Raw genomic sequence first — 8,643 nt, forward strand, 5'->3', positions numbered from 1 at the left:
AGAGATGCACACTCCCGGGTAGACAGTCGGTGCTCAATAAGTGCCGGGCCGCCCCCCCGTGCACATGCGCACTTAAACGTGACCCACTGGTGACCCCCCCCTCGCCTCCGCCCCCAGATCGGAACCGGCAGCTGCAGCCCCGAGCCAAACTTGAGGGTGTGCTTTTTTTTTTTTTTTTTGCTTTTTTCCACTGAGCTGCAAGCCCTGCCAAAGTTTCTCGCTGTTGTTTTTCCAGGCCTGGCTCCGGGACAGGCTTCTCCGAGAGAGGCCGCGCTCGCCCCAGGGCGGGAAAGGAAGCCAGAGAGCTGCGGGCGGGCGGCCGGGCGTCGGGGACCCGAGCTGGGCGCGGGCGACAGGGACCGGAGCCGCGGTAGCGCGGGACGGGACGGTGGGAGGGAGGAAGACCAACCTTTCCATTTGCTTCTGAATGTTCTCTTCCCCGCTTTATGGCATTTCCCTCGTTTGTAGTTGTAAAGTGAGGCGTTATTTACCGTTTCTGGAATTAAATGGGAGAAAGTTAACTATTAGCCTTCAACCCTTATGTAAACAATACTGGTTGCTTTTGGCACCGTTAGGCCCGGCTTTTGGATAATTTGTAACAAGGAGAATTGAAGCTGTTCCATTGTGTTGCTCTGTGTTTTTTCTAGATAAGACCAAAGCCTCAACGGTAGTACAGGGCCCAGGGTGTCTATAGTGAGGGCATACTATATATATTTATATTAAGCATGCCGGGCGTGGTGGCGCACGCCTGTAATCCCAGCCCTCGGGAGGCTGAGGCAGGAGGATCCTTGTGAGTTCGAGGTCAGCCTGGGCTACAGAGTGAGCTCAAGACCAGCCTGAACTGCATATCAAGACCCTGTCTCAAAAAGACAAAACATATATAGTGAATTTAATGAATAAAAGAGGAATCATCTCCTCACCAAAAAAAATTTTTAAAATATTTTCCAACCTAAGTTTTGAAAACGCAGTATACTTTCAGGCCTGCTGCTTCTCCTGCAAGGGCAAACCTGATTGAGCTGCTGACCTGGCTGGGTGACCTTCAGCCAGGCCTTCAAGTCTGGACATCAGCCTCTTTATCTGGAAGATGAAATAAAATGGCAGAGAGACGGTGCCTAGGGAATCAGCACAAACAGTACCTCCCTTCCCCCATCTCCCGCAATGTGCCGCATAATTACCTGGAACCAAAATTCCTATAGGATGCTCGTTTTCCACTGGGGCTGATTTTGCTCTCGGGACACTTGGCAATGTCTGGGGACATTTTTGATTGTCACAACTGGGAAGAAGGGCTTCCTACTAGACTTAGGGTGACAGAGCCCTAACCTTCCTTAGGGACAAGACAGCCCCCAAGGGCAAAGAATGCCCTGGTCTAAAATGTCAGTAGCACCCCTTGTTGACTTGTCTTGCTAAAAAGGAGGACACTGCTGTGGAGTAATTCGCAAGAGCCTCCTCCTACCGTCACTGTCATCCTGAAGGAAAGAGTTCTATTTTTCATTAAGAGGAACAAGACGTGGAACCGCAGCAGTTAAATTAATACACAAAGCCTCCCCTTTCCAGAAATGGCAGTTTGGAATTTTAGATTTTATTATTAAAAGAATAAATCCAGTCCATACACAGTTTTGTGTCCATCTTTCCATTTGTTCTCAAACATTTCGGCATCGCCCCTACCCTGAGGATCACACAACCACCCTGAGGGTGAATGAATGTCCATGCAACAATTAAGGAACAATACAAAATAACACATAATCAAGCTTTAACTGCAGCATACAGATTAAGGTAGCTCAGAGGAAAGGGAACCGAGTCCCTGCGGCAAAGCCCAGGTTTTACCTGTGGGTCCAAATGTTCTGGAGAAAGTTTCTGACTTTTAAGTAGGACTCCAGCTCAACTCCATCACAGGATATAAACCCCTTCATTTTCTAAATAGATACTGGTGTCTGGCTGTGAATTTATTTTTCTTAAAACATCTAGTCCAGGGGCTGGGGATTTAGCTCAGCGGCAAAGCGCCTGCCTGGCAAGCACAAGGTCGTGAGTTCGGTTCCTGGTACCGGAAAAAAAACAAAAAAAAAAAAAAAACATCTAGTCCAAACTTCTAACGAAACCTATACATTTCCTAAAATGACTATTAAAACCAAAATGCCTGTTCATTTGACAAATACATGCGTGCCTTCCCTATGCCAAATGAGCCCAGATCCTCTCCAAGTCAGAGCAGAACCTGTAGCTTGTTCAGTTTGAGCCGCTGTCCTGGCAACACACACCATGCATGGCATGCGCTCTCTAGCACAGGTCGGATGCAAATCCCTTTCCTGCAGGTAGGTACTTGCACGGTGTGCATTCCAGAGTTCTGCACATCAACACCTAGTCGGGGAGAACACACCATCCAGCCCCAAACGCACATGCCGCCAGCAATCAGCGCCTCGACAGGCAAGCCAGGCCCTTCCTGGACACACACTGCTCAGCACACGCGTTACCCCAATAAGATCGCCACTTTGAATTTCCACTCCTGTCCTCGTTACATCCCTCCTGCACGGCTGCTGTTTGCCCTACCCGGGGTCCATCCCACTCAGAACTATGCTTCGCTTTGATTTCCCCCACACCCTGCCCCCGCCTGTAAAATCTTGGCATTTTGTTCCTCATTTCCATCAAAGTAATTAGCTCTCTGGCGAGTATCTGCCACGAGTTGAGGTTAAGCAAAACAGACCCAGGCTCTGCCTCCCCGCTGCCACACATCCATAGGTCACATGGCAGGGTGCTGAGTCTGAGACTGCACCCTTCCCCTTGTCCTTCATCTGAGCAGCCTCCCTTTGCGCCCATGCCGTTGTCTCTCCTAGAACACACCCCACCCACCCTTTCATTCCTTTACCTGGCTTCCCTACTCACCCTTAAGGGGAAGCCTATGTAGCATGTTCTCAGGGAAGCTCTCTCTGACCCCAAGAAAGCTTATATGCCCCTTCTTTGTGCCCAACGGTACCCCAAACTCACCCCTGAGTCATTGTACCAAAACCTCCACTCTCCTGACCGAATTCCCTCGGAAACATTTTGTGAAGATAGCCAGTGTGGCTTGTTCTCCCCTGTATGTATTTCCAACACTTGCCACCAGGCATAGTATGCAGTAGGCCCCTAACAAGGACTTCTGAAGCAGTGAGTCTCTGGCTGGACCTAGGGACAGAGTAGAGGTGTTCCATAGTCCCAGCAATCCCTGACTCAAAGTATGCCCTGATGCTCTGTAGGTTCCAGGGCTCCTGAAGACCTCCCATCCATCTCCTGCAAGTAAGATGAAACTTAAGAAGGAATTGAGTCTTCGGATTCCACCAGAGCCTCTACCTCTACCTCCTGAAGACCTCCCATCCATCTCCTGCAAGTAAGATGAAACTTAAGAAGGAATTGAGTCTTCGGATTCCACCAGAGCCTCTACCTCTACCTCATCTGTTTTTCTGAACTCCAGGCTCTTTTCTCAAATTATTGACTTGGCATCTCCATTTGGATGTCTAACCAGACCTCAAATGAACTTGAGCCAGACATGGTGGCACATGTCTGTAATCTCAGCCCTTGACAGGCTGAGGCAGGAGGCTCACAAGTTTAAGGCCAGCCTGGGCTCCATAGTGAAATCCTATCTCAAGCAAAACAAAAGAAAACAAACGCCACCGTGTCCAAATCCATTTCTCATGTCCTCCAAAATCTACTCCCTCCCATTCAAGGAAGTAGCAATCCCATTCTCCTACTTGCTTGGAAGAGAGGTTGGAATCATCTCTAATTCTTATTTTCTTTCTCATACTCTGCAATCCATCAAGAACTTCTGTTGGCTCACCTATGAATTACCTACACAGAGAACTACCTATGTCCCACCATGTCCTTCCTCATTCAGCCGCCGTCTCTCTTACCTGGACTTCTGCAATAGGCTCCAATCTCTTGCTGTCTCTGGCACCTTGCTACAGTCTATTCGACACCTTCAGCAGCCAGAGTAATCCTTTTAAAGCCTACATTAGTCCACATCACTCTTCTGCTCAAAAACTCCAATGGCTTTCCATCTACTTGATCTTGGCCCAAGCAACTCTCTGGCCCCTCCACCTACCACTCCTCCCTGGTACCTGCAGCTCCAGCCTCATCAGACTCTTGCTGGTCCACAGACCCGCTCCCAACTTCCAAGACCATTCCTTTGGGCTAGAATGATCTCCCTCCACAAGACTTGCTTCAGCAGCTGATGCAAGTCCCTGCTCAAATGCACCTGTGAGAGACAGTTCCCAGTCCGATATATCTAGAGTAGCATCCCCCAACTGCACCTTCATTCTGCCTTGTTTCTCTTCCTTGCACTTGGCACTGCCGGACAATCTTTCCATTGTCAGGAATCCAGATCATTCCATCCTTCCTTGGCTGTAAGTTCAATGAGAACAGGGACTAGGTTGTTGCTTCCTATTGTATCCTCAGCTTCCAGAACGTTGTCTAGCTGCAAGCATATAGTAGGCACTAAATAACCATGAGTCAAGGACTATAATTAGATAACTGTCTTAGTCACTTTCTTTGTCTATGGGATAAAATACCCAACACCTGCAATTTAAAGAAGGAGAGTTTTTTTGTTTTTTTGTTTTTTTGTCTTCTTGAGACAGGGTCTCGCTATGCAGTTTGGGATGGCCCTGAGCTCACTTTGTAGCTCAGGCTGGTCTCAAACTCGCGATGATCCTCCTGCCTCAGCCTCCCGAGTGCTGGGACTACAGGTGTGCGCCACCGCGCCCGACGAGAGATTTATTTTAGCTCACAGTTGGTAGAGGTTTCAGTCCCCAGTTGACTTACTCCAGGGCAGAAAAGCACGGTGGCAAGACCTCAGTGGAGCAGAGCTGTTCACCTCATGGTGTCCCGGAAGCAGAGTCATGGGAGGAGCCAAGAGAGAGAGGAGCCTTTCCAGACCACGCCCCCAGGGACCCCTGCGCCTAATAGCAAGTCAGCTATAAGCTCCTAAAACCCTTCCACCTATGAGAGAGTAACACTCTTGGAGGACGTCGAACAACCAAAAAGTTACCCATGAACCAGGTCCCTACCACTTCTTCAGTCCCTACTACCCCCTCCAGAATTTAGCTCCCCTGAAGTAGAGCATCGGGATATCAGGTCCCCTTTGACAGTCACCCTCTTTTGCATTCACTTGGAGTAAGGGCCGCTGTTACTTGTGTGATACACAGTTTTAAACATAGCTTCCTTGCCATAATCTCAATCCAGGCTGTGAATTTCAAACGATGCTACTAGCTTGATATCTATAGCATATTTTGCCCTTTTTTTTTTTCTGGTTGAGAAAATCACACTGTATTTTAATGGACAAAAGCAGGCCCAGCACCTATCTGAAGCATTTTCATTCTAAGAAGTACAGGAGCCAGGAATGCTAAGGAGAAGGTGATCAGCAGTGTGCCTGGGGCAATGGCTTCTCCACTGTGATCTTGTCAATCAGCTCTGATCTATTCAGTCTGTAGGGCTTTCCTGGGCTAGGGGAGCTTTGCCTTCCATTGAAGAGAAAGGATCAATTGGTTGCAAGAAGGTTGTTCAAAGCTTAAACATCTCCCTGAAGCCTCTTGCTTAGGTCTGCACGGGAATGTATTCACACAAACAAGCTTCCACACGTGTAGGCAGCCACAGATACACCCCAGTGCATAAACTCCCGGCTCAGTGCCTACTTCCTCCTAACTTTTCTTTTCTCAGGCTAGGTGTCACTGTATAGCTCAGGCAGGCCTCCAGCTCACGATGTAGCCCAGGCTGGCCTTGAACTCTTGATCCTCCTGCCTCAGCCTCCACAGTGCTGCGATTTCAGGTATGCGCCACCACCATGCCTAGCAACTCCTAACTGTGAAACTGTGAACTTCAGCAAGAGTCCACATTCCAAAAATTCAAGCTGGCTTTGGGAACACAGAACATGAGGCCCAGTGACTCTGGCTATGAAAGAATGTGTAAGCCTGAGCAGGCTCTATGTGAACATCTGGTTTTTTCCTTTTAAGCTTCTGTGATTTCTATGACACAGGAAATTCACTTTGGAACAACTCTGTCTGCTTTCTAGTGAATGCCTTAAAAGAAAACTTGGGATCAAAATTATGTTTATCTCATTGCTCAGGCAGGATGATAAAATCCAGAACAGTACCATTTTGAAAGGGAATCAACTGTGGCTTCATCTGACATTGTGCCTCTGGAGAGGTGCTAGTCACTGAGCCCGGAGGGGTGGAGTACCGAGGAAAAGATTTCTGCACAGGCTTATGACGAGCCAAACAAAGCTTTTCCTTCGAAGCATCCAGATACAGGAAAATCTCACGCAGTGAAAATACCAGGTCAGCTCAGCTCAATAGTGTGCAGGTGGCTCCCAAGTGCGCCCAGGGCCTTCTCCACTGGGTTCCACTTCAGAGGAGTCTTCCTGGGGATGGCCCTTCCCACGGGCTAAGCCAGACAGCTCTTCCTACCCACAGGGGAAGTCACTCGGAGCTTGTTAAGAGATAACAAAAAATAAGGTGGGCACTATCATTTGGAGGCAGTTTGTCCCCTGAGCCTCCTGGGTTGATCCCCAGAGTGGCATTTTTGACAGTTGACAGAACTTTTAAGAGATGTGACCTAATGCAGGTGGCTAAATTACCGGGGCAACCTCCTCAGGAAGGATGAATGCTGGTCTCATGATGAATTCATTTTCTCAAGCTTGAGCCCCTCTGGCTTCCCGTCTCCTTCAACACGTGTTCTTGTCATTGCGATGCCACTGCTGCAAGACCCTCACCTGAGGCTGAACGGGGTGACCTTAGACTTTCAACTGACCTGAGACTTTCAACTTCCAAAACTGTGAACTAAACCTGTCTCTCTCTCTGTCTCTCTCTGTCTCTCTGCCTCTCTCTCTGTCTCTGTCTCTGTCTGTCTCTCTCTCTGTCTCTGTCCCTTGCTCACTCGCTCTTGACACGGTCTTGCTATATAGTCCATGCTGGCCTTGATTTCACTATGTAGCCCAAGCCTCAGCCTCCTGCGTGCTTGGATTACAGATGCGCACCACCACACTCAGCTGTCTCTTTCTTTTATTAAGCATCCAGACTCTGGTATTTTGTTATAGCAACTGAAAACAGACTACTACAGTGACGGGAAATAGAGAATCTCAGACTTAAAAGAGAACTGGGTTACACCCAAAGGAAGTCTGAAGGAAAATAACAAATGGTACTAGAAAAACATATCAGGAACCCCTAAAAGACAAAGAGAGATTGAGCAAATGGACAACAGCCAGTGAGAGAAGAACTGGCAGAATAACTTACATTCTGAATGCCCTCGTTTAGTGTCTTGGGTTCCGAGCAACATGTAATAGTTATTTTTCTGCATTGTATTAACTGTCATGTGACTTTGCTCATCTGGCTCATATTTTTACTTTCTGTCCCATGGTAGCCCTGGAAATGGAAGACTTCTTTAGTGAACTCACCAGGGTTTCATTCTGGCCAGTGGCTGAAGACCATTGTCTCTCATCTCGCACGCTCTCCGTTCTGCTCAGTGGCCACACACATGCATCCTTCTCCCCTTTATTCTTCTGCAGACCCAATGGCGGCATAAGGCAACTATGTGTGTGTTATGGCTTGTGTCTCAATGTCCCCCCAAAGCCTCATGAGCTCATGGGCGGGGCTTTTTCAGAAGTGGCTGGATCTACAGTGTGTGATGCTGGAATTGATTCACAATGCAGTACTAGGGTCCAGAACACTGGGATTAAGAGTGTGAGTGCTACCTACCCTAAGTAGCCTGGATAAGATATAAGGGATAGAAAGAGCTGTGAGGGGCCAGGGATATAGCTCAGTGGCATAAGCAATGGAAGGCCCTGAGTTTGATTCCAGGTAGCCCCTCCAAAAGAAAAAGAACTGTGATCGTCCCTTGTTGCTTTGCTACCTTCTGCCTGCCATGAACTGTTTCTTTCTCCGTGATGCATGTCTGCCATGCCACTCCGCCTTGGAGCCAGCTGATTACGGACAAACTGTGAGCCCAATAAACCTTTCCTCCCTGAACTTTGGGGGTCCAGTATTTTGTCTCAGCAACGAGAAAAGTAACTAAGAGAGCCTTCCACCAGCCAGGCCTCCCAAGGGTCAAGAGTGGCCAGATCCTAAGACAACTGTAGGAAAACTGTACATGGTTCTTGATCGTGAACACAGGATGATTCCATGCAAACCACAGAATGGCAAAACCACGAACACTAGAAAACACTAATAGCCCATGTTCTTACCCACCATTGCCCAGGATTTGGAGCTGATCAATGGGCCAACACTTGACAAACCAAATGAAAAGATTTTTTTTTAAAGTGCATAAACCCATAAACCAACCGGATTTTAAATGATGCCAACCACTGTATGACAATTTCTGCCTCTTCAGAAGTGAGTAACAAGTGCTGAAGTCCAGACATCTCACTGTATTCACAGTCAGCACAGCTCCTCCTGTCCTGTAGAGGTTGGGCTCCTTCGCTACACGGCAGGGCACACTTCACAAGACAGGTTTGCAAGAGGTTAGAAGCCCAAGAGGTTTGGCACGCAGCATGGAATCCCCCCTTGAGTTTCAATACAGACAGGAAGGCCTGAACCTAGATTTTCCTTCTAATTTAATTTTTCCAAGTCTACATAATTTTCTGACAAATGTTTCTCCTTTTTTCACAGACCTCCCTAAATTCATTTAAGTAAA

This window comes from Chinchilla lanigera, unplaced genomic scaffold (genome assembly GCF_000276665.1).
Source record: "Chinchilla lanigera isolate Chin_1 unplaced genomic scaffold, ChiLan1.0 scaffold00002, whole genome shotgun sequence".
Classification (NCBI taxonomy): Eukaryota; Metazoa; Chordata; class Mammalia; order Rodentia; family Chinchillidae; genus Chinchilla; species Chinchilla lanigera.